The following is a 27,952-nucleotide window of genomic DNA, read 5'->3' on the forward strand; positions in this document are numbered from 1 at the left end:
CTTTAATTACGTTTGTATAATTATTATCTACGTTTTAAAGCGTCTCCCATCAAAATCCCACGGTAACTATGGTTTTTATGAATAACATTGTGTTTGACTCTACGAATTTCATGTTGACAGACAGGGATTGCAACATATTAATTAAACCATTAATTCAATCGCACTGACACTCGTCACGAACAATTGCCTTATTTCTCCTATTCTTTTAAAACTAGTCCCATCAAAATCCGTTGGTTTTTACTGTTCATAAGATATAATGTTTATATCGGAAAATCAGCCTTTGCAAAATATCAGTCACTTGAAATGGCATATTTTTGAAATTACTAACTCTAGGGTTACGAAACTCTACAATAACGTTTGTATAATTATTATCTACGTTTTAAAGCGTCTCCCATCAAAATCCCACGGTAACTATGGTTTTTATGAATAACATTGTGTTTGACTCTACGAATTTCATGTTGGCAGACAGGGATTGCAACATATTAATTAAACCATTACTTCAATCGCACTGACACTCGTCACGAACAATTGCCTTATTTCCGTTTTCGTCTTAAAGCTTGTCTCATCAATATCCGCTGGTTTTTACGGTTTATAGAACATAATTTTGATATTGGAAATTTAGCCATTGCAATATCTCGGGCACTTCTAATGGGATATATTTTAAACTAATTCATCTAAGGCTACGAAACTCGACACTAATGTATGCTTTAATATATTTTTCTTTGTCTGATACACTTTGCCATTATCTTTTGTTTGTGTAGAATTCCATTTTAATCATATTATTTGAACGGCGATATGCATGCATCGCGCCCGCGTCAACTTGGCCCAAACGTTTTTCATGGCAACGAAACTCGGGAGATTAAGACGGGATTTGGAGAAATTTACTAGTGATCATCAAGTGTAATTTAACTCATTGCCGAAATCTTCCCTTTTTTTCAACCCTTGATCGTTTACTGAGATTACTGTCGTAATACCGACAAGGGTCTCCAAACGGGGGAAAAAGTTTTGGGCCAAGCTAACGCCCTATGATAATTTCTTCTGGATATCGGGTGGAATAATTAAAAAATTTCGATTCTGACGGCAAGTATATTTTATGGGAATGGAAGGTGTGAATATGTGGATAAATTTAATAGTCATCCTGAGTACATCGGTCGAGAAATGTAATTTCGAGGAGAAAAGTTTGACATAGGAGTTTTTCCGAGTGATCGCATGAAATATGAAAACACATTAATTTTCTTTGGAACGTCACTTAGGATATTATTTAAAGTTAGGAAACTTAGGATTTTATTGGAAATATTGCCTTTGCAAAATATCAGGCACTTGAAAAGGGATATTTTTGAAATTATAAATGATATTGAGTTGGAATCTATAAATGTCATGTTGACATCCTGAGATTGTAATATATAAGTCGTGTATTCACTAATAGCATGAACTAGCTTGTGTTATTTGAGAATATGATATACCTTGTACATTGCCATGAACAGCCTTTCAAACACCTGACAAATGCTGAACGACATTTCAACTTCATTCTTGTGTTTGGTTAATGTGTGAGATTTTACAACCTGTGAAAGTTACATGTATCGTTTTAATAGTCTCTGTAATTCCATTTCAGGTCTTGGAGGATCACATCGGATCTTACATCAGGGAGAATGTCGGTTATTTTAGGAAGCTTATGACTGGAATTGCTGTGCTGTACAATCCACATTTTCGAATATATCCTCGTTTAAACTACGAACACTATCACATACAAATATTTTTTTAACTAAAACTTTTTTAAACTAAATAATTATGCACACTGAATTGCAGTGACTTATAACTTCATGCATGGTACAATTGGAGAATGTTTCATGGTATATCTTCACTTGAAGGAAGGCTCTATTGACAGGAATTCAATTTAAGTGTGAGCCAAAGGGAAATCGATATATGTCAGATTTTAACTTTCTTTCAGATTCACGTCCTCTGGCATGTAGGAACGGGTCTGTCCTGATCATTTAAACCACGTCTGCTGCATGAGAAGTTTGCCTGAAAGAAAGCCTGTGGTCTCCATGTCTTATGCTGTTGGAGTTATGTCCCATGCTGTTGGAGTCCTTGGTGAATGCTGACAAGGAAATATTTCTCTATGTGACAAACCTTTGCTGATATTATTTGAAACTGTTCATTTTGGTAGCACTTAAACTGCACAAAAAAATTTGAATTAATTACCCCAACGTTCTAAACTTGTCCGATCGAAATGCCTCTTGAATTTGGTTTCCACACAATGTCTAACATTCCATCACTAATCTTACTCTAGGAACTGGGACGTGCACATATGACAGTACATTATTCGAGCTATCGACTTTGTGGCACCAAAACTCCCCACAAATATTTGATTCGATCACATCAATGTTTTTAAATCCGTCCCACCATGATACTGAGTTGAAAATTTTCACGCGAAAAATCTGACCGGTGATAACTCTTGAGCTACAGTTTTAACCATGAGTCGCATCGCTCCCAAACTCTGCACGCATGTACTACACATAATTGTGATCGTTTTAAGACATATTTCGCCGAAATCCGTCGGTAATTATCCTATATATGGCAAAATAAGGTTTTGGGTCAAAATCCCTTCACGCTATACCCCAATACATATAAAACCACGGTTATCTCTGGAACTATAAATTCAATCGCTTGGAGACACTTCACTCTTATTTCTTTTAGTTCTATAGACCTTTTAAGCGTCTCCTGTCAAAATTCGCCTTGAATTACCTAATGCTACATATTTGTCCATTATACTGAGTTGAAAAATTTCACGCGAAAAATCTGACCGTTATAACTCTTGAGCTACAGTTTTAACCATGAGTCGCATCGCTCCCAAACTCTGCACGCATGTACTACACATAATTGTGATCGTTTTAAGACATATTTCGCCGAAATCCGTCGGTAATTATCCTATATATGGCAAAATAAGGTTTTGGGTCAAAATCCCTTCACGCTATACCCCAATACATATAAAACCACGGTTATCTCTGGAACTATAAATGCAATCGCTTGGAGACACTTCACTCTTATTTCTTTTAGTTCTATAGACCTTTTAAGCGTCTCCTGTCAAAATTCGCCTTGAATTACCTAATGCTACATATTTGTCCATTATACTGAGTTGAAAAATTTCACGCGAAAAATCTGACCGTTATAACTCTTGAGCTACAGTTTTAACCATGAGTCGCATCGCTCCCAAACTCTGCACGCATGTACTACACATAATTGTGATCGTTTTAAGACATATTTCGCCGAAATTCGTTGGTAATTATCCTATATATGGCAAAATAAGGTTTTGGGTCAAAATCCCTTTACGCTATACCCCAATACATATAAAACCACGGTTATCTCTGGAACTATAAATTCAATCGCTTGGAGACACTTCACTCTTATTTCTTTTAGTTCCATAGACCTTTTAAGCGTCTCCTGTCAAAATTCGCCTTGAATTACCTAATGCTACATATTTGTCCATTATACTGAGTTGAAAAATTTCACGCGAAAAATCTGACCGTTATAACTCTTGAGCTACAGTTTTAACTATGAGTCGCATCGCTCCCAAACTCTGCACGCATGTACTACACATAATTGTGATCGTTTTAAGACATATTTCGCCGAAATCCGTCGGTAATTATCCTATATATGGCAAAATAAGGTTTTGGGTCAAAATCCCTTCACGCTATACCCCAATACATATAAAACCACGGTTATCTCTGGAACTATAAATTCAATCGCTTGGAGACACTTCACTCTTATTTCTTTTAGTTCTATAGACCTTTTAAGCGTCTCCTGTCAAAATTCGCCTTGAATTACCTAATGCTACATATTTGTCCATTATACTGAGTTGAAAAATTTCACGCGAAAAATCTGACCGTTATAACTCTTGAGCTACAGTTTTAACCATGAGTCGCATCGCTCCCAAACTCTGCACGCACGTACAACACATAATTGTGATCGTTTTAAGACATATTTCGCCGAAATCCGTCGGTAATTATCCTATATATGGCAAAATAAGGTTTTGGGTCAAAATTTCGTCGTACCATATGGTTCAAACGCAAATCTGATGATATCGTAGGATCTAATAATGCTATCGTTTTCAAACTCAATACACTTATTTATGATAGTACTATGAAGCTTTTAATAGCCTCACCTCAATATCCCTCCATGATTACTGATTGTAAACATACATTTTGAATTTTACAAGTGAAAAATTCCATTTCTCAACCACATACCTCTCAGATATTTCCTAAACTACTGAAACCTCTGGGCCTAAACTCACTCACTACGATTAGATACTCACAATATTTTGGACGTTTTAAATTTAGTTTGAACCAAATCCGTTGATAATTAAGCATTCTAGCACCAAATCAAATATAATCAAATTGTGTCCATTCCAAGGGTTATTGCTGTTGGCTCCAAGGTGAATGGATGGCTTCAAATACACTAGTTTCTATAACATTTTAGTGGTGATAGCACAATTTTATATCATAAATGTATAAAGAACTTGATATCTCAGCTCTTTCCATGCATGTAGACATAATCACAAGGAATTTTAGTGGCAGACTTTGTGAAACATGCATACACTGATTTGGTCTTATACTTAAACGATCCATTCTCCTCATATACATCCTGCAGGATTTAACGAGAACCTGTCCTTTAATACACTTTGCAGACAATGATTTAGAACCTTAATATAATTTTTCTTTGATTACTCTGGCTTTGACGTTCCCTGAGTCTTCAGGTGCATGGGTCCAAATTATCTCCTTTAATTAAGGCTCCAATGTTTGGAATAAATTCAAACATTTTCAGGATAAAGTATCGTTTCTTTTTTACCATATTAAAATATTCAAACCTGAAATAGGACTCCTAAGTATTGGTTACCAAATTGGCACTCTTATGTATTAACCTGGGGTAAATGAACAGCCACCACTGATTGTATATTTTTGACACTGAATTAGAGATTCCATGGGCTATGAAAATCTTACCCCAGAGCCTGAGGAAAAAATATTACTTTCAATGGTAAATCTCGGAATCAAATACATGGCCATTGCTTATGCTGTACAACACAGTGTGTTTTTGCTTGCCATAGGTGAATAAATTGTGTTACATGTGAGTGAGTGAGCTTTCTGACCAGAAAATATTTCAGCCTAGACGCCACAAGGGAAAAAAGAAGTTCGGTAACTTGATATGGGCTGGATTTGGCAGCTACAAAGAGTCAACCTTGACATGGTAAGGAAAACTCAAACTTGACATGAGTTAACATGGTATGTGGGTCGTATGGTGGCTGATGTAAATTAGAATAGCAAGAAACATTTCCCAAACAAAGTTTGCAATATCAATCATTGATTGGTTTTATAATGTTTTTGGCATTAATGCCGTCCAGATTCTACATTTTCCATCAATAATTTAAGTCAGTTTAATGACTGTAATATAACCACGCAAGTTTTCGGCGTGGTGTACTCGAATTTTGTTTAAATTAATTATTTCCTGCAGTTAACTCAATCAAGACCGTTACTATTCACTTGATCACACTTTACTGTTGAATAATTAGAAGAATAAGTGATCCGGTAACCTATTTTTAATCGTGAAAACTATTTTTTAAAGTGGTCGTAACGCCAAAACATCCGAATTTTTCGTAATGTTCTCATACCCTCTACAAACAGCTGATTTCATAAATGAGCTTTTCGATGCGTATCATTATTACAGCCAAGGTTTAATATGATTTTTAAAAGTAAATAAAGCGAGTATTTATAATTACGAGTCAATATTCCGTTAAACACAGAAAAATATATGAAATGGTTATGTAAACTGCTACCCAAGTTTTTCATACTGGGAGAGGCGGAGCTTAGCAGTGGAATTCGGCAGTGTCTTGTTTCTCGTTCGGGGCCCGAACGTCGGATTACCGGGGTCAAAATAGCATCCGTTCTCATATCACGAGATTAATACGTTTTCGTTCCCATTCGTGGATTATTCGGCTATCCCGATCGATTGGACGTTAGTTTTTATTTTTACGAATGACGAATTTATCCATTATATGTCTTTTTCGTCGGGGTTATCAAACTAATGAAAGCAGTACTTCCAAGAGCAGGCACCGTCTGCTAACGGCGAAATTATGTCTCAAGAAAAACTTTCGGCGGAGAAAATTCTCTGCAACTAGTATTAAATAAATGCCTTTGATGTTTTTCTACTGATTACGTGTTATAATTGCATGTCTACACTGGAGTTTAGTAATGATGTAGTCGAGTTCCTCGATTTGATGATTGCGTGATAGAATTGATTTAGTACCGTGACGAAGAAACTACATGTGATGCATTATATTTGGCTTCAGTTGATTGCTCTCTTTCCTATTCTCTCATCTCTGATGTTCACCATAAAACTTACAGCATGTAAGGTGTTTCGTAGTCCAGAAACTCACGCCGCACCGTACCGATTTTGAAAAAAAAATTATAATGCAGTACTGGTTGCCTTCTCCTAACTTCAAACTCTAAGGCGATAATATGCTATACCGTCGAGACAGAAATGTAATTCTTATCTTTGTCAACACCATACAACGTGTGTGTACGACAATCACTTGGTTTCAGATTTTTAATCCCACAATGTACACTAAATTCCTGTCCTAAGTTTACTCCGAAATGCAGGTTCATAAATACAAGGCCATTGAAGTCAACAACTGTGAGGGAATTAAAATAACAGTTCAATCATGGGCCTAATCATCAAACAAGAGATTTCTTAGGAGGAGCAATGACAAAATGTTTATGAAGTAAGGTTCATTTGTTATGCAGGTTCATAAATACAAAGCCATTGAAGTCAAAAACTGTGAGGGAATTAAAATCATAGTTCAATCATGGGCCTGATCATGAAACAAGATATTTCTTAGGAGGAGCAATGATAAAATGTTTATGAAGTAAGATTCAGTTGGCATGCAGGTTCACAAATACAAATCCATTGAAGTCAACAACAGCAAGGAAATTAAAATCACAGTTCAATCATGGGCCTAATCATCAAACAAGAGATTTCTTAGGAGGAGCAATGACAAAATGTTTATGAAGTGAGGTTCGGTTGGCATGCAGGTTCATAAATACAAGGCCATTGAAGTCAACAACTGTGAGGGAATTAAAATCATAGTTCAATCATGGGCCTAATCATCAAACAAGAGATTTCTTAGGAGGAGCAATGACAAAATGTTTATGAAGTAAGGTTCAGTTGGCATGCAGGTTCATAAATACAAGGCCATTGAAGTCAACAACTGTGAGGGAATAAAAATCACAGTTCAATCATGGGCCTAATCATCAAACAAGAGATTTCTTAGGAGGAGCAATGACAAAATGTTTATGAAGTAAGGTTCAGTTGGCATACAGGTTCATAAATACAAGGCCATTGAAGTAAACAACTGTAATGGAATTAAAATCACAGTTCAATCATGTGCCTAATCATCAAACAAGAGATTTCTTAGGAGGAGCAATGACAAAATGTTTATGAAGTAAGGTTCATTTGTTATGCAGGTTCATAAATACAAGGCCATTGAAGTCAAAAACTGTGAGGGAATTAAAATCATAGTTCAATCATGGGCCTGATCATGAAACAAGATATTTCTTAGGAGGAGCAATGATAAAATGTTTATGAAGTAAGGTTCAGTTGGCATGCAGGTTCACAAATACAAATCCATTGAAGTCAACAACAGCAAGGAAATTAAAATCACAGTTCAATCATGGGCCTAATCATCAAACAAGAGATTTCTTAGGAGGAGCAATGACAAAATGTTTATGAAGTGAGGTTCGGTTGGCATGCAGGTTCATAAATACAAGGCCATTGAAGTCAACAACTGTGAGGGAATTAAAATCACAGTTCAATCATGGGCCTAATCATCAAACAAGAGATTTCTTAGGAGGAGCAATGACAAAATGTTTATGAAGTAAGGTTCAGTTGGCATGCAGGTTCATAAATACAAGGCCATTGAAGTCAAAAACTGCGAGGGAATTAAAATCATAGTTCAATCATGGGCCTGATTATGAAACAAGTGATTTCTTAGGAGGAGCAATGATAAAATGTTTATGAAGTAAGGTTCAGTTGGCATGCAGGTTCACAAATACAAATCCATTGAAGTCAACAACAGCAAGGAAATTAAAATCACAGTTCAATCATGGGCCTAATCAGCAAACAAGAGATTTCTTAGGAGGAGCAATGATAAAATGTTTATGAAGTTAGGTTCAGTTGGTATGCAGGTTCAGTTTTCGGCGTGGTGTACTCGAATTTTGTTTAAATTAATTATTTCCTGCAGTTAACTGAATCAAGACCGTTACTTTTCACTTGATCACACTTTAATGTTGAATAATTAGAAGAATAAGTGATCCGGTAACCTATTTTTAATCGTGAAAACTATTTTTTAAAGTGGTCGTAACGCCAAAACATCCGTTTTTGCAACCTCAGCTAGTCGATTGCTTTGATAATATGTTTCCGTCAGTCTATTCATACCATAATGTTAAAAAATCACTTGTTCACACTCTACTCTTGAGAAAACTTAAGAATACCGATTCGATTACTGCATTTTGTTATGACGAAAACGTAAATCAGAAAGTCACTACGACAGATCACGACAAGAATATATTGGCTGATTTCTGCTTCGCCTGTATATCGATGTCGTTGTAATAATCTCGGTGGATGCATAAAATTTTTTAAAAATTGCTTAACCCTAGATTTTTATAACCACCAGTCTGAATTATTCGTAATGTTCTCATACCCTCTACAAACAGCTGATTTCATAAATGAGCTTTTCGATGCGTATCATTATTACAGCCAAGGTTTAATATGATTTTTAAAAGTAAATAAAGCGAGTATTTATAATTGCGAGTCAATATTCCGTTAAATACAGAAAAATATATGAAATATCTAATGTTTACGGAAATTGCTACCCAAGTTTTTCATACTAGGTTGGGCGGAGCTTGGCAAGACTCCCATTGCGAAAAAAAATATTACAACGCTTCATTTGGAATACGGTCTCGTTGCAATGATGACCCGCAGAATAGCATGTGCTATTTATTGCGACTCATGTACAGAATAAGAGCCCAAAAGCATTGTCTTGTGGTGGCTGGGATATAGTCTGCTGAAAGTAAGGAATTCGGCATTGTCCCCTTTCTCGTTCGGGGCCCGAACGTCGCTTGTTTTTCCCGTCAGCTGTCGGATTACCGGGGTCAAAAAAGCAGCCGTTCTCATATCACGGGATTAATACATTTTCGTTCCAATTTGTGGATTATTCGGCTATCCCGATCGATTCGACGTAACTTTCAATTTTTACGAATGACGAATTTAGGCATCATATCCCTGTGTTGTCGAGGTTATCAAAATAATGAAAGCAGTACTTCCAAGAGCAGGCACCTTTTGCGAAGTTACGTCTCCGGGAAAATTTTCGGTGGTACAAAATCTCTGTAACGAGTGTTAAATAAATGCCTTTGATGTTAACTACAGATTACGTGTTATGATTGCATTTCTACACTGGAGTTTATTACTGATGTAGTCGAGTTATCGTGTTGCCTGTTCTACGACCGGCAAATGTGATTGCATGATATCGTTCGTTAAGAGATGATGTGTTTTTGATTAATTTTGAATTAACTACGTCTTCTGTTCATGGGGATGGATCGGTGGTTTGAAGTGGTGTCGATATATTTTGAATGTGCAATGGAAGTTGGCGGGAATACGTGCTTTTATTATTGTCAATTTTTCAGGTTGAACTGTGATGAGCCGATCGCCGCCGACAACCTGTAAATATACCCTTGGGAAACATAAATGCATTTCAACTGTTGAATGGCTGTTGGGTAATTTTAAGAAAGCAAGTGACGGTCTTACGAGGAATCCTGCCCGAGTCTTAGAAGTGAAGTTTTGTTGTGATCGGTGCATTTTGAAGTTTTTCTGTGAAAGTATTAAAGAAATGCGTGTGACCGTGAAGTGAGCAGTGTGCAAGTGATTAAATGATCAAGTTTTAAATGCATGTGTACAACAGTGCTTATTATTAGTGTAGTTTAGTTGCATGTTAAGAAATATTGTGTTGCATCATACAGCCACATACTCCACAGTGGGTTCCCATATTTGCATGTTGACACGATGACAACTTTGTGAACATTTATGGGATATGTTTCAAACTATTCATTCTGTGGCTACCAAACTCCACAAAAATGTTCGTGTAAACGTTACCTACGTTTTGAATTGTCTCCCGTCCAAATCCCTCGGTAATTATGGCTTAAACAAATAATTTTCTGTATGACACATGTAATGTTATTTTTTCACCGGCAGATTGTAACATATTAATTAAACCATAAATTCAATCGCACTGACACTCGTCACGAACAATTGCCTAATTTCTCCTATTCTTTTAAAACTTGTCCCACTAAAATCCGATGCTTCTAACGGTTTATAAGATATAATGTTTATATTGGAAAATCAACCTTTTGAAAATATCAGTCACTTGAAATAGGATATTTTTGAAATTACTAACTCTAGGGTTACGAAACTCTTCAATAACGTTTGTATAATTATTATCTACGTTTTAAAGCGTCTCCCATCAAGATCCCACGGCAACTATGGTTTTCATGAATAATTTTGAGTTTGACATTTGGAATTTCAGTTTCTCAGCCACTGAGTGTAACATATTAATTAAACCATTAATTCAATCGCACTGACACTCGTCACGAACAATTGCCTTATTTCTCCTATTCTTTTAAAACTAGTCCCATCAAAATCCGTTGGTTTTTACTGTTCATAAGATATAATGTTTATATCGGAAAATCAGCCTTTGCAAAATATCAGTCACTTGAAATGAGATGTTTTTGAAATTACTAACTCTAGGGTTACGAAACTCTACAATAACGTGTGTATAATTATTATCTACGTTTTAAAGCGTCTCCCATCAAAATCCCACGGTAACTATGGTTTTTATGAATAACATTGTGTTTGACTCTACGAATTTCATGTTGACAGACAGGGATTGCAACATATTAATTAAACCATTAATTCAATCGCACTGACACTCGTCACGAACAATTGCCTTATTTCTCCTATTCTTTTAAAACTAGTCCCATCAAAATCCGTTGGTTTTTACTGTTCATAAGATATAATGTTTATATCGGAAAATCAGCCATTGCAATATCTCGGGCACTTCTAATGGGATATATTTTAAACTAATCAATCTAAGGCTACGAAACTCGACACTAATGTATGCTTTAATATATTTTTCTTTGTCTGATACACTTTGCCATTATCTTTTGTTTGTGTAGAATTCCATTTTAATCATATTATTTGAACGGCGATATGCATGCATCGCGCCCGCGTCAACTTGGCCCAAACGTTTTTCATGGCAACGAAACTCGGGAGATTAAGACGGGATTTGGAGAAATTTACTATTGATCATCAAGTGTAATTTAACTCATTGCCGAAATCTTCCCTTTTTTTCAACCCTTGATCGTTTACTGAGATTACTGTCGTAATACCGACAAGGGTCTCCAGGTTTACGTAACGGGGGAAAAAGTTTTGGGCCAAGCTAACGCCCTATGATAATTTCTTCTGGATATCGGGTGGAATAATTAAAAAAATTCGATTCTGACGGCAATGATATTTTATGGGAATGGAAGGTGTGAATATGTGATAAATTTAATAGTCATCCTGAGTACATCGGTCGAGAAATGTAATTTCGAGGAGAAAAGTTTGACATAGGAGTTTTTCCGAGTGATGGCATGAAATATGAAAAAACATTAATTTTCTTTGGAACGTCAGTTAGGATATTTTTTAAAGTTGTGAATGATGAAACTCGGTGGAAATACTATTTTAATAACACTTGACGACACGTACTGATGGATGACAGACTAGTGAGTTCATGAATGGCACTGTTATTTCCAGCACCATATGTTAACAACTTGCCGTGAAGTTTATTATAAAACATTGACTTCTAATCTGTATGCGTAGACATGCTCATACATTTTTTAACTTTATTTCAGGTTCGCGTCCCCTGCTGTGGCCCCAGTTTTGCTGAGCCAGAAGTTTGCCTGTCCATGTTGGTCTCCAAGTTGGACTTGCCATCGGCTCTTGAAGCTATACAAGTTCAAGATTAACTTCGATGGGTAACCACGACAGTGTTGCTGAATGCTGACGAAGAAATTAACCTTTGCCAATATCATTTGTTTTTGTAGAATTCCATTTTAATCACATTATTTGCAACAACATATCACGGTCCAATCTCCAAATGCAAACCTGAGGTCTATCTCCCAAACTAATAAGTCGATCGTTCTGAAACTTTAAATTCACCATCTATTAGGTTATGCGAACGTTTTCATACGTCTCCTGTCAAAAAAGGAATTAAATTCTGTATTTCAAGGAAAATTTCAAATTCACTCCTGAAACGTTTTCTGTTCCCTGACATCTCCTGACATTTAAGTTAAACTATTTTATGGATCGATCCCAAACTACCCACGTTGGTAGTGCCCTTAACGGTCATCGTTTAAAACCATGTTTCATTTAAATAATTGGGTAATTTTGTCTCGTGTGGCGAAAAAAGTATTTGCTTCAAAAATGGCTTGCGCTCCCAGAAAGTAACGTCAACCTGATATTTATCTCCCAAACTAATAAGTCGATCCTTCTGGAACTCCACATTTTCATCTGTTACGGTGGAAGGAACGATCCAAACAGCTCCTGTCTGAATCCCTCTTAAATTACTGTTTTTAAACACATGTTTTTAATTTTGCAAGCGAAAAATTGGATTTTTCAAACACATCCTCTCAGATTTATCTTAAACTACTCGAACCCCAGGGACTGAATTCACCACGATTTGATACTCACATTATTGTGGACGATTTAAAACTAATTTCAACCGAATCGGTTCGTAATTGACCATTCTAGCACGAAATCTAATTTTGGCCACATCACGCTGAAAACGTCAAACAGAAAACTGAAGTTATTTAAGGAACTCATAAGTCGATCGTTCTGAAACTTTAAATTCACCATCTATTAGGTTATGCGAACGTTTTCATACGTCTCCTGTCAAAAAAGGAATTAAATTCTGTATTTCAAGGAAAATTTCAAATTCACTCCTGAAACGTTTACCGTTCCCTGACATCTCCTGACATTTAAGTTAAACTGTTTTATGGATCGATCCCAAACTACCCACGTTGGTAGTGCCCTTAACGGTCATCGTTTAAAACCATGTTTCATTTAAATAATTGGGTAATTATGTCTCGTGTGGCGAAAAAAGTATTTGCTTCAAAAATGGCTTGCGCTCCCAGAAAGTAACGTCAACCTGATATTTATCTCCCAAACTAATAAGTCGATCCTTCTGGAACTCCACATTTTCATCTGTTACGGTGGAAGGAACGATCCAAACAGCTCCTGTCTGAATCCCTCTTAAATTACTGTTTTTAAACACATGTTTTTAATTTTGCAAGCGAAAAATTGGATTTTTCAAACACATCCTCTCAGATTTATCTTAAACTACTCGAACCCCAGGGACTGAATTCACCACGAATTGATACTCACATTATTGTGGACGATTTAAAACAAATTTCATCAGAATCGGTTCGTAATTGACCATTCTAGCACGAAATCTAATTTTGGCCACATCACGCTGAAAACGTCAAACAGAAAACTGAAGTTATTTAAGGAACTCATAAGTCGATCGTTCTGAAACTTTAAATTCACCATCTATTAGGTTATGCGAACGTTTTCATACGTCTCCTGTCAAAAAAGGAATTAAATTCTGTATTTCAAGGAAAATTTCAAATTCACTCCTGAAACGTTTAGTGTACCCTGACATCTCCTGACATTTAAGTTAAACTATTTTATGGATCGATCCCAAACTACCCACGTTGGTAGTGCCCTTAACGGTCATCGTTTAAAACCATGTTTCATTTAAATAATTGGGTATTTATGTCTCGTGTGGCGAAAAAAGTATTTGCTTCAAAAATGGCTTGCGCTCCCAGAAAGTAACGTCAACCTGATATTTATCTCCCAAACTAATAAGTCGATCCTTCTGAAACTCCACATTTTCATCTGTTACGGTGGAAGGAACGATCCAAACAGCTCCTGTCTGAATCCCTCTTAAATTACTGTTTTTAAACACATGTTTTTAATTTTGCAAGCGAAAAATTGGATTTTTCAAACACATCCTCTCAGATTTATCTTAAACTACTCGAACCCCAGGGACTGAATTCACCACGATTTGATACTCACATTATTGTGGACGATTTAAAACAAAATTCATCAGAATCGGTTCGTAATTGACCATTCTAGCACGAAATCTAATTTTGGCGACAAAACCCATCGCGCTGAAAATGTCAAACAGAAAACTGAAGTTATTTAAGGAACTCATAAGTCGATCGTTCTGAAACTTTAAATTCACCATCTATTAGGTTATGCGAACGTTTTCATACGTCTCCTGTCAAAAAAGGAATTAAATTCTGTATTTCAAGGAAAATTTCAAATTCACTCCTGAAACGTTTACCGTTCCCTGACATCTCCTGACATTTAAGTTAAACTATTTTATGGATCGATCCCAAACTACCCACGTTGGTAGTGCCCTTAACGGTCATCGTTTAAAACCATGTTTCATTTAAATAATTGGGTAATTATGTCTCGTGTGGCGAAAAAAGTATTTGCTTCAAAAATGGCTTGCGCTCCCAGAAAGTAACGTCAACCTGATATTTATCTCCCAAACTAATAAGTCGATCCTTCTGGAACTCCACATTTTCATCTGTTACGGTGGAAGGAACGATCCAAACAGCTCCTGTCTGAATCCCTCTTAAATTACTGTTTTTAAACACATGTTTTTAATTTTGCAAGCGAAAAATTGGATTTTTCAAACACATCCTCTCAGATTTATCTTAAACTACTCGAACCCCAGGGACATAATTCACCACGATTTGATACTCACATTATTGTGGACGATTTAAAACAAATTTCATCAGAATCGGTTCGTAATTGACCATTCTAGCACGAAATCTAATTTTGGCGACAAAACCCATCGCGCTGAAAATGTCAAACAGAAAACTGAAGTTATTTAAGGAACTCATAAGTCGATCGTTCTGAAACTTTAAATTCACCATCTATTAGGTTATGCGAACGTTTTCATACGTCTCCTGTCAAAAAAGGAATTAAATTCTGTATTTCAAGGAAAATTTCAAATTCACTCCTGAAACGTTTACCGTTCCCTGACATCTCCTGACATTTAAGTTAAACTATTTTATGGATCGATCCCAAACTACCCACGTTGGTAGTGCCCTTAACGGTCATCGTTTAAAACCATGTTTCATTTAAATAATTGGGTAATTTTGTCTCGTGTGGCGAAAAAAGTATTTGCTTCAAAAATGGCTTGCGCTCCCAGAAAGTAACGTCAACCTGATATTTATCTCCCAAACTAATAAGTCGATCCTTCTGGAACTCCACATTTTCATCTGTTACGGTGGAAGGAACGATCCAAACAGCTCCTGTCTGAATCCCTCTTAAATTACTGTTTTTAAACACATGTTTTTAATTTTGCAAGCGAAAAATTGGATTTTTCAAACACATCCTCTCAGATTTATCTTAAACTACTCGAACCCCAGGGACATAATTCACCACGATTTGATACTCACATTATTGTGGACGATTTAAAACAAATTTCATCAGAATCGGTTCGTAATTGACCATTCTAGCACGAAATCTAATTTTGGCCACATCACGCTGAAAACGTCAAACAGAAAACTGAAGTTATTTTAGGAACTCATAAGTCGATCGTTCTGAAACTCCACTCTCGTCTTTGTTTTAGTAAAAGGAACCTTTTAGACCTCTCAGGTCAAAATCCGTCTTCAATTACTGATTTTGCATTAATTTATTGTATCGAAACTGAAAATTTCATTTCTTATTTAACAAATCCTGAGATACGTTTTAAACCGTTTCATCCTTCGCACTTAAACTCGTCACAAACAATTCTCTTAATTTTCTTATCGTTTTAAAGCTGGTCCCACCAAAATCCATTGTTTTTTAAGGTTTCTAGGATATAATGTTGATTTTGAAAATTAAGTTTGCAAAATGCCAGGCACTTCAAATAGCATGTTTTTTAAATAAATCATTCTGAGGCTGTAACACTTCACAGTAATGTTTGTTTCTATAATATATGGATATAATAAAATAATACATGGACTCTTGTCCAAAGACCAGAGGGTGAGGTCATCATTAGCAACAATTGGGTTTTGAAATTGAAAAATTTGTGGTCTTGAGCAATCTTCGAAGGAATTGTTTTTGTAGATGCAAATTGGGGTGGAGATTGTGATGATGAAGACACTAAACCTTTTACAGGCTATGTATTCATTTTGGGCAATGCAGCCATTTCTTCGGAAACCTCCAAGCAAAGATCTTCTTCTGCAATGAGATACTGCTTACCTTTAATTGGACCTAGGAAATCTGCATGAATTCGATCAAATACCTCTTTAGTATCAAGGAATTTTAGTGGCAGACTTTGAGAAACATGCATACACTGATTTGGTCTTATACTTAAACTATCCATTCTCCTCATATACATCCTGCAGGATTTAACGAGAACCTGTCCTTTAATACACTTTGCAGACAATGATTTAGAACCTTAATATAATTTTTCTTTGATTACTCTGGCTTTGATGTTCCCTGAGTCTTCAGGTGCATGGGTCCAAATTATCTCCTTTAATTAAGGCTCCAATGTTTGGAATAAATTCAAACATTTTCAGGATAAAGTATCGTTTCTTTTTTACCATATTAAAATATTCAAACCTGAAATAGGACTCCTAAGTATTGGTTACCAAATTGGCACTCTTATGTTTTAACCTGGGGTAAATAAACAGCCACCACTGATTGTATATTTTTGACACTGAATTAGAGATTCCATGGGCTATGAAAATCTTACCCTAGAGCCTGAGGAAAAAATATTACTTTCAATGGTAAATCTCGGAATCAAATACATGGCCATTGCTTATGCTGTACAACACAGTGTGTTTTTGCTTGCCATAGGTGAATAAATTGTGTTACATGTGAGTGAGTGAGCTTTCTGACCAGAAAATATTTCAGCCTAGACGCCACAAGGGAAATAAGAAGTTCGGTAACTTGATATGGGCTGGATTTGGCAGCTTCAAAGAGTCAACCTTGACATGGTAAGGAAAACTCAAACTTGACATGAGTTAACATGGTATGTGGGTCGTATGGTGGCTGATGTAAATTAGAATAGCAAGAAACATTTCACAAACAAAGTTTGCAATATCAATCATTGATTGGTTCTATAATGTTTTTGGCATTAATGCACGTCTAGATTCTATATTTTCCATCAATTATTTAAGTCAGTTTAATGACTGTAATATAACCACGCAAGTTTTCGGCGTGGTGTACTCGAATTTTGTTTAAATTAATTATTTCCTGCAGTTAACTCAATCAAGACCGTTACTATTCACTTGATCACACTTTACTGTTGAATAATTAGAAGAATAAGTGATCCGTTAACCTATTTTTAATCGTGAAAACTATTTTTTAAAGTGGTCGTAACGCCAAAACATCCGTTTTTGCAACCTCAGCTAGTCCATTGCTTAGATAATATGTTTCCGTCAGTCTATTCATACCATAATGTTAAAAAATCACTTGTTCACACTCTACTCTTGAGAAAACTTAAGAATACCGACTCGATTACTGCATTTTGTTATGACGAAAACGTAAATCAGAAAGTCACTACGACAGATCACGACAAGAATATATTGGCTGATTTCTGCTTCGCCTGTATATCGATGTCGTTGTAATAATCTCGGTGGATGCATAAAATTTTTTAAAAATTGCTTAACCCTAGATTTTTATAACCACCAGTCTGAATTATTCGTAATGTTCTCATACCCTCTACAAACAGCTGATTTCATAAATGAGCTTTTCGATGCGTATCATTATTACAGCCAAGGTTTAATATGATTTTTAAAAGTAAATAAAGCGAGTATTTATAATTACGAGTCAATATTCCGTTAAACACAGAAAAATATATGAAATGGTTATGTAAACTGCTACCCAAGTTTTTCATACTGGGAGAGGCGGAGCTTAGCAGTGGAATTCGGCAGTGTCTTGTTTCTCGTTCGGGGCCCGAACGTCGGATTACCGGGGTCAAAATAGCATCCGTTCTCATATCACGAGATTAATACGTTTTCGTTCCCATTCGTGGATTATTCGGCTATCCCGATAGATTGGACGTTAGTTTTTATTTTTCCGAATGACGAATTTATCCATTATATGTCTTTGTCGTCGGGGTTGACAAACTAATGAAAGCAGTACTTCCAAGAGCAGGCACCGTCTGCTAACAGCGACATTATTATGTCTCAAGAAAAAGTTTCGGCGGTGAAAATTCTCTGCAACTAGTATTAAATAAATGCCTTTGATGTTTTTCTACTGATTACGTGTTATAATTGCATGTCTACACTGGAGTTTAGTAATGATGTAGTCGAGTTCCTCGATTTGATGATTGCGTGATAGAATTGATTTAGTACCGTGACGAAGAAACTACATGTGATGCATTATATTTGGCTTCAGTTGATTGCTCTCTTTCCTATTCTCTCATCTCTGATGTTCACCATAAAACTTACAGCATGTAACGTGTTTCGTAGTCCAGAAACCCACGCCGCACCGTACCGATTTTGGAAAAAAAAAATTATAATGCAGTACTGGTTGCCTTCTCCTAACTTCAAACTCTAAGGCGATAATATGCTATACCGTCGAGACAGAAATGTAATTCTTATCTTTGTCAACACCATACAACGTGTGTGTACGACAATCACTTGGTTTCAGATTTTTAATCCCACAATGTACACTAAATTCCTGTCCTAAGTTTACTCCGAAATGCCACGCCGAGCAGTCGAGATGACGGAAAAAGCCGTTTATTTAACACAAAGTGGCCACCAAGCAATGTTTTACGTGTTATTTCACATCAACACACATTCCAGAACAAGATACTCAGCAATTCGGATTTTTAAATACCATGTTATTCGGGAAATCCGTGTAAAACTTTGTAGTTGAGTCGTGGACGTGAAAGAGTTGTAACGGTGACATTTGAAAATTTTTTCCGACCACTTTAGTACGTGCTGGATGCTTGAAATTCATCCTCAATACGTGTTATGTGGTGCTCTTTCGGAATCCGAAAGAAAAACGGAGACTTTTGCCATACTTAATGATTTATAAATGAAAGGCGCGTGAATATACGCGAAATGGTGGTTCCAACGACCTTTTAATAATTTTTAAAAATAGGAAGGATGCGTGCTGGGGTGTCGAAATTCATAGGACATGAGCGTTTAGTAATGCAAATTGCGAATTTAAAAGATACTGGACGAAAATCGGCCTAGTAGGAGGGAAAAAAATGGAAAGTGACGTTTCCAAGTGTCCCAAAGAAAAGTGGGGGGGGGTAATGTTTAAAAAATTCACCGTGGCCAGAGTTTTGCAGATATTTGAAAAATACCAACGGGGTCGTGTTCCTAAGGCATTTAACTAAAGGTTTTGTGAAAATGGGGTCGAAATTCGGAAGGAGTAAAATTTGCGCACTTGTCTTCCGTCGAGTAAAAAAACCGAGTGCGCCGCTGTTGTGAACTAACTCGATTTTTTGGATGACTCGATGTTCGAAGTACAGTACTGCGTTTGGGGTACTTCCCGAGCAGGTAAAAATCTGAAACCGGTGTCGTTCGTTCGGGGAAGGTGCTCGAAAGGTAATTGCGTCGGGAAATGGTGTGAAAAAAATTATTTCAGGAGATTTAGAAGGGGAGATATAATAACCTTCATAAGGTGACCGCTGAAGTCGCAAAAGTCGCCTCCGGCGGGTTGCGGTTGGCGTGAAAAATACATGTCCGAGTGATTTTGGGAGAGGAGAATACCGGCCGTAATGCCTCAAATGTGAATTCGGTATGCGAGGAGCGGTTGTTTGGATTAAGGTCGTCGAAATTTTTTGCAAACGATATGTGGTTGGAGGCTGACATCACTCGGTGAGAGTGAATGGGGGGGGGCACGACTTTTTGCCGGTATGGCTACAGAATTTTTGGAAATTCCCGGCTCCTGGGACCGTGGCATGCTGTCGTCCTCGGCCGGGCGGGGAAGGGCGGAGGGGGGGGGGAAGAGGGGCGGAAGGCCTGGGAGGCATTTTTCTCTTCCCCTCTGCCGCCGCAATTCATGTGTGATTTTGCAAAATTATGTTTGGCGTAGATTATCTTATATGTGGGAAGGCGTTATTTGGATGAAGTGTATAATATTTGATTGGTATTTGTCAACTTACAGGCCACAGCAGCCCCATGAAAACTACTGAAATCGAAAGGATAATGAAACCGTCATTTCAGTGTTGATATTAAAGATTATCCTCTCAGAAAAATGATGTTCTGTTTGAAAATAATGAAACTAGAAGTTTAACGTGAGTTTAAGTAAGTGAAGTAACGTGAGAACGATAGAATCTCCTCGTAATATATTGCCATCAATGGCACTGTTTTCATCATCTTATCTTCTCTTAGCGCTCGTTCCATCAATACCTTCAATCTCCTCTGTATCTCATGTAGAAGCTGCCACTCGTAACCCATCATGTCCTGCACTTCATACCTCCTCGTAACATATTGCCATCTAAAGCACTGTTTGCATCATTCCATCTTCTCTTAGCTCGATATTTCAAATTCCGCTGTGGACGTCCACGGCGAGCGACTGCGAAAAGGCCCCCCCGCGCCATCTATCGGTGGAATCTGAATTACTACTCGATCACTCTTGCAGCGGTAGCTGTCGTGAGAAGACGACGCGAATAATTATTATCAGTTATAATTATTGCATGTTTATCAGCGGTTACTGGCATGATGGTGATTGTGATCCACAGCCGAAGAGCCGAGTAAGTACGCTATTACTTATTTTCACACTCTTCACATTCATATTCGTTGTCTGTGTTATTCCTTGGCTTTCTCTTTTGCGTAGAAAAGTAAACTGTGATGTGATTAATACACTGTTTGACGGTTGATTGATCCCAGGGTGTAATTGTGCATCGTAAGAAAACAGAAATTAGTCGTGGCGTCCTTAATTGTAACAAGTTGAGTGAATCGTGGCATAATTTAAAAGTGTTTGCCATTGAATGTGCTAAGACGTTGATGGTTTCCCCTTGCACTATGTATCTTAGGCAAAGTGCGTTGTTAAAAATGTTGACGAAAGAGTTGAAGGAAGAATATTTTTCGCGAATGTTTCCCTTAGCAACTGATTGTTTGGTGTCACAAAATTAACTACGGTAAAGTTTAATTGAAGTGTTAACGGTGTTACATCGTGGTTGTTTACTCTGCATATGTGAAGTCATGTACATTGGCAGATCCGGATTAATAATAAGTGTAATGCTATGTATTTGGACCGCTGTTGTGAAAGCAGTTAGCGATGTTAAATAGTGCACATCGCATTTCCACTGTCAGACGGCGTTGATTATTGTTAAATTTCCTTTCGTCCGAATATAATTCCTTGTGTGATATTTCATAACTTCTTGGCAGCGAAACTTCATAATTAATTAGGGCAACGATAACATTCCATGGTAATGCTGTGTTAAGTTGACATGTGACTTGAAAAGCGTAGTGTTAGCATCACGGAGGCCGAAAGAATTTTATCGGATATAGAAAAGGAATTAATTGTAAAACGTAAAATCACAAACGTTTCCTCAGACTCGTGAAATTGGAGACCAGCAAAACGCCATTGTCATATGATTGAATGGAAACCGTGAAATGTTGTAAGTAGCGGCACTCATACGCAAGTTTATTTGTGATTTTGCAAAATTATGTCCAGCGTTGGTTATCGGAAATGTGTGAACGCATTATGCAAAGCGTCGAAGACTATTTTAAGTCCTCCACACACATTTTCGCACACCGCATGTGTTATGATTTTCGGGAAAAAATGTAAACTGTGCTCTTGCAATGCGTTACTGATTGTTACGAGGTAACCGTAGGGGCTCGAAACTGAAATAGCTTTCGCCATGGGTGATAATTACTCGATTTCATTACATCAAACTTTTTTATCGCTGGTCTTTCCTGGGAAAGGGAATGAGAAATGTGATTGTTGACGTGCTAATTATCCTTAGCAACCGGGTGTTTGCTGGTTTCATTGCTGTTGTTTTCAATTGTTTCGACAAGTACGAACGCTGAAGTTGTTGCACCGATTTGCGTGTGGGAAGTGTTCCACTACTAATTGCTTGCATTGAAAAATTCTTATTGTTGCGAATTTAGTATCGATAGTAAGTATCGTACGTTTGCGTTTCATTGTCTTTGATAGGACGTCGTGCGTTTGATGAGTAACTGTTACAATAAATCTGTAATTGAATTGATGTAATGAATCGTTCACGAAACAACTCCGCGATTAATATATTTCTCGAATGCATCTGCAAGCTTTGTCCGTTTAACCGATTGCAAGCGTGCCATTACAACGTAAACGAGACATAATGAAAGAAAGAAATTGCGTCCTTCATGTTCCGGGAGCACAATTTTATCCATCGCATGACACGCAAGTTCGGACGACAGCATTTTGTTTTGCTTTTCTCCAGGCTCGACACCCCCGATACCGGCTGCCTAGTCAGTGTGCGTGTCGAGACTTGCAGGAACTCAATTCGTATGGGAGTCGAAGTGGTCCGCTAGTTATGAACGCGAAAATGAAATGCAATACGCCGAGCGACGCTCGGTGGTCGGCAGTTAATAGCATTGCCCGGATTTAATTTCCTTCAGTCAAAATTAACATTCACCAACGATGAGAAATGAGAGAAATGTGCAGGTTTACAATGATGTGTTCATGGATTGAATTTATAAGTGATTTTACGTGCGAAACGGACGCAAGCTTTGCGTCTTCGGACGAAAAGGCTATGTGCCATTGCTGTCATTAATAGTAATCGTTCGAGTCAGTCAAGATCCGAGGACTCGACAGCGGATGCATTGGCATTGTTGACCTCGGTCGTAAACAATAGCCGGGGTGCGCTCTCCCTCGGGGGAATCGAACTTTCAAACTTGTGTTTGAGAAGCGGAGAAGCACGCCGCACCATCTAGCGGCGGCGGCGGAACCATACTTGGACAGTTCGCAGCCAAGTGCGAAATAGGCGACCAGCTAGTTATTAGTTAATTTATGGTATATTAATACGAGACTTAGTCATTCACTAGTAACCGAAGAAGGGGAGAATATCAATAACATTCTCGCTTTTTCTGCATCTCCCTTGCAGACCATTCCTAATTAACATGCTGAAGTAACACAATAGCAAGAATGGTTTCCGATGCAGTGCACGAAAAAAAATTATGTTAGAATTATGGAGTTATGACTAAATTTATCAAAGTTTTCGGTTCACGAGGGACATCAAAATATTCGGTAGAAATCAGCAAACGATTTGGATAAAGTGTATGAAATTGGATTGCTATTTGTCAACTTACAGGCCACAGCAGCCCCATGAAAACTAATAAAATCGAAAGGATGATGAAACTACATTTGTTGATATTAAAGATTTTGCTCTCAGAAAAAATTATGTTCTGTTTGGAAATAATGAAATTAAAAGTTTAACGTGAGCCGCAGCGAAAGAAATACAAAATATTGTGAAAAAAATTGCGTGCCTGAAGCATCGAACGTGGGCCCCGCGCGCGTGGTAGCAACGTACTCTAACAACTAGTCCAAATCGGATGATAAAGATGTTGGTAGCACCAACGCCGTAATATTTTATTACAGCAAATAATCAACCTTTATTCTGGAGTGCGAATCCGGTGTTCGATGGCTTTCATCGATTTTTTTCTCCCGTGTCTTATATGTCTTCGGGAGGCAATTTATATTAAGCAGACAACATTTCCCTATTAATAAAAATTAGCAGGAGGTGCAAGAAGTGGCATTTTAGATAAGCGAATTCCATGATTTTCCACCGTCGGTTGCTATGTTACGTCGCACGTAACGTTGAAAGAATTAGCGATGCAAAGTTTCCATTATTTGCTGTACTCGCGTTACGTCTTGCATCGAAATGTTTAGGTGTAGCAAACAGCCAACAGGAAACCAAATAACTTCGTTACTAAGGGTAACTATATTGTTCAGCGCTCAAGCGAAACAGTTAAATGTCACGGAAAGCTTACCAAATAATTGAGTTATGCTTTGAAAATCATTGTGGAAGAGACGAGTGTGTTCATTAACATATACTCAAGGCAGAAGGCACGGAAATTTATTGCTACGGATTAAGTCGTTCCGTGCGTTTTAATAGAATGTAGAGAAATGTGGATTGCCTATTCGTAAGATATTAATTAATCGGTTCTCTCCCTTTACTGACTAAATGTACGGCTATACTCCGAAACTCTGCGAACTTTTCTCGTGTACTGCGAATATGTACAACTATGGGAGTTCGGTTTAAGGATAAGTCGTTGACACTGGCAGACAGTGACGATATTACTCATTGAGAAGAGGAAGGATATTTGACGTATGTAGGGTGCAATCGAGGAAGGAAAGTAGACCTGACTACTCACGAGGAATAATTAATTCGGATAAGGAAATTCTTCGATCGCTCGCGAAAGGATGTAATTTCCGCTTAACTCCGATGGCAAAGAGACTGGAGAACGATTGTCATTCGCCGTGGCATGCAAAAATGTAGTAAGAACTTACGGTACCGTTAGGGAAAATGTAAAATTGAATCGTGGACAACTGCGGGCAGCAACTCGGGCACGAAACATTTTCAGAGTGGGAAGGAACGGTGACAAACAGTTAAAGGTGTTTACGATAATCCGTGTCCACCACGGCTAAAAATTTATTTCGAAGTCACGGGGGACTGCATTGGGAATGATGCATCACATTTTAGAATTTTCTTTCATTCCCGTGATTTAATGAAGGGGAAAATAGGCGCTCTGTGATTTTCTCACCCGCGCGGTTACCCGAAGGAATGTTTCTTATTTCAGTAGCCGCCTTTCCGTCGGCCGATGTGCGCAGAGAAAGAGTCTGTGAATCGCCGGGAGAAGCACGCCGCACCATCTAGCGGCGGCGGCGGCGGAACCATACTCGGACAGTTCGCAGCCAAGTGCGAAATAGGCGACCAGCTAGTTATTAGTTAATTTATGGTATATTAATACAAGACTTAGTCATTCACTAGTAACCGAAGAAGGGGAGAATATCAATAACATTCTCGCTTTTTCTGCATCTCCCTTGCAGACCATTCCTAATTAACATGCTGAAGTAACACAATAGCAAGAATGGTTTCCGATGCAGTGCACGAAAAAAAATTATGTTAGAATTATGGAGTTATGACTAAATTTATCAAAGTTTTCGGATTGCTCTCTTTCCTATTCTCTCATCTCTGATGTTCACCATAAAACTTACAGCATGTAACGTGTTTCGTAGTCCAGAAACCCACGCCGCACCGTACCGATTTTGGAAAAAAAAAATTATAATGCAGTACTGGTTGCCTTCTCCTAACTTCAAACTCTAAGGCGATAATATGCTATACCGTCGAGACAGAAATGTAATTCTTATCTTTGTCAACACCATACAACGTGTGTGTACGACAATCACTTGGTTTCAGATTTTTAATCCCACAATGTACATTAAATTCCTGTCCTAAGTTTACTCCGAAATGCCACGCCGAGCAGTCGAGATGACGGAAAAAGCCGTTTATTTAACACAAAGTGGCCACCAAGCAATGTTTTACGTGTTATTTCACATCAACACACATTCTTGAACAAGATGCACAGCAATTCGGATTTTTAAATACCATGTTATTCGGGAAATCCGTGTAAAACTTTGTAGTTGAGTCGTGGACGTGAAAGAGTTGTAACGGTGACATTTGAAAATTTTTTCCGACCACTTTAGTACGTGCTGGATGCTTGAAATTCATCCTCAATACGTGTTATGTGGTGCTCTTTCGGAATCCGAAAGAAAAACGGAGACTTTTGCCATACTTCTTGATTTATAAATGAAAGACGCGTGAATATGCGCGAAATGGTGGTTCCGACGACCTTTTAATAATTTTTAAAAATAGGAAGGATGCGTGCTGGGGTGTCGAAATTCATAGGACATGAGCGTTTAGTAATGCAAATTGCGAATTTAAAAGATACTGGACGAAAATCGGCCTAGTAGGAGGGAAAAAAAATGGAAAGTGACGTTTCCAAGTGTCCCAAAGAAAAGTGGGGGGGGTAATGTTTAAAAAATTCACCGTGGCCAGAGTTTTGCAGATATTTGAAAAATACCAACGGGGTCGTGTTCCTAAGGCATTTAGCTAAAGGTTTTGTGAAAATGGGGTCGAAATTCGGAAGGAGTAAAATTTGCGCACTTGTCTTCCGTCGGGGAAAAAAACCGAGTCAGCCGCTATGGTGAACTAACTCGATTTTTTGGATGACTCGATGTTCGAAGTACAGTACTGCGTTTGGGGTACTTCCGGAGTACTTAAAAATCTGAAACCAGTCGGAAAAGGTGGGGGGTGTTCTGGGATGAGGAAGACGTCGAGAAATGGTGTGAAAAAAAATTATTTCAGGAAATAAAAGGGAAAATGTGGATCACAATTGTCGCAATGAAAAAACGTAAAAGTGGCGGCCTGCGGGTTACGGTGGACTTGAAAAATATGTGGCCGAGTGATTGTCGGAGAGGAGAAAATCGACCGGGTTACCACAAATGTGGTTTTCGGGTGGGAGAAGCCGTTCTTCAGATTAAGGCCGTCGAAAATTCGTAAACGATATGCGCTTGGAGGCGTACAGCAGTGGGTGAGAGTGAGAGAGGATTACACGACCTTTTGCGGGAATCGATACCGATTTCTCGACATGAATTTGCATGGACATCCATTGCTGGGAAGAGTGATATAGATGGTGAAATGCAACGACAAACCAATAAGTGCTGGAGATGGTGGGTGAGGATGGAAAGTTTTACAATGAGATGCGAAGGAGATTAAGGTATGGATTTAGCGAGTAATTACTGGAGATGCATTGTTGGGAGGAGTCGTTTAGATGGTGAAATGTAACGACAAACAAGGAAGTGCTGGACATGGTGGGTGAGGATAGAAAGTTTTACAATGAGATGCGAAGGAGATTAAGGTATGGATAGTGGAGTTGCATTGTTTGAAAGAGTGATATAGATGGTGAAATGTAATGACAAACGAAGAAGTGCTTGACGTGGTGGGTGAGGATAGAATCTCCTTGTAATATATTGCCATCAATGGCACTGTTTTCATCATCTTGTCCTCTCTTAGCGCTCGTTCCATCAATACATTCAATCTCCTCTGTATCTCCTGTAGAAGCTGCCACTCGTAACCCACCATGTCCTGCACTTCATACCTCCTCGTAACATATTGCCATCTAAAGCACTGTTTGCATCATTCCATCTTCTCTTAGCTCGATATTTCAAATTCCGCTGTGGACGTCCACGGCGAGCGACTGCGAAAAGGCTCCCCCGCGCCATCTATCGGCGGAATCCGAATAACTACTCGATCACTCTTGCAGCGGTAGCCGTCGTGAGAAGACGACGCGAATAATTAATATCAGTTATAATTATTGCATGTTTATCAGCGGTTACTGACATAACGCCGGTTCTATAGTGTTCTTCGTCAGGCGTCGTTGGTTATTCTTAACGTTCCTTTCGTGGGAATGTAATTCCTTTTGTGCTATTTCATTTTTTGTTGGCAGCGGAATAACGTAAATAATTAGGGCAGGGACAACGTTTCATGGTAAGCTGTGATAACTTAACATGTGAATTTAGAAGGGAAGTGTTAGCATAACGAAGCCCAAGGTATGTTATCGGACGTAAAAGAGGAATTAATTTTGAAACGTCAAAGGCAAACTCACAAACATTTCCCAGATTGTACTGCCCCTTTCAGTAATTGCTTTGCTACAACATTTCCTTCGCCAAACGAATATCAGTGGCATCCGTAGTTGAAATATTGGTTTAAAATCCCTAGGAAATCGTCGAAATCCACGTAAGACTGCATAATGAGGTACGTTTTGGTTGATATTTTGAGCTACAAGAGTAC

The 27,952-nt window shown here is 37.9% G+C and overlaps 1 non-coding gene across 7 annotated transcripts in view; it reads left to right on the forward strand.

Moving 5' to 3' along the window:
- LOC124173581 overlaps positions 1–27,952 on the forward strand; it is a 289,573-nt gene that overhangs the window by 147,985 nt on the left and 113,636 nt on the right. For 5 of the 7 annotated variants that reach the window (XR_006868621.1, XR_006868620.1, XR_006868627.1 and 2 more), the window contains 2 exons: positions 1,613–1,850; positions 1,949–2,423. This is a non-coding gene — a transcript (uncharacterized LOC124173581). Of the gene's footprint in view, positions 1–1,612; positions 1,851–1,948; positions 2,424–9,731; positions 11,865–11,993; positions 12,117–27,952 lie in introns of those variants that run through there. The other 2 variants (XR_006868619.1, XR_006868618.1) reach the window with 1 other exon arrangement.

This window comes from Ischnura elegans, unplaced genomic scaffold (assembly GCF_921293095.1).
Source record: "Ischnura elegans unplaced genomic scaffold, ioIscEleg1.1, whole genome shotgun sequence".
Lineage (NCBI taxonomy): Eukaryota > Metazoa > Arthropoda > Insecta > Odonata > Coenagrionidae > Ischnura > Ischnura elegans.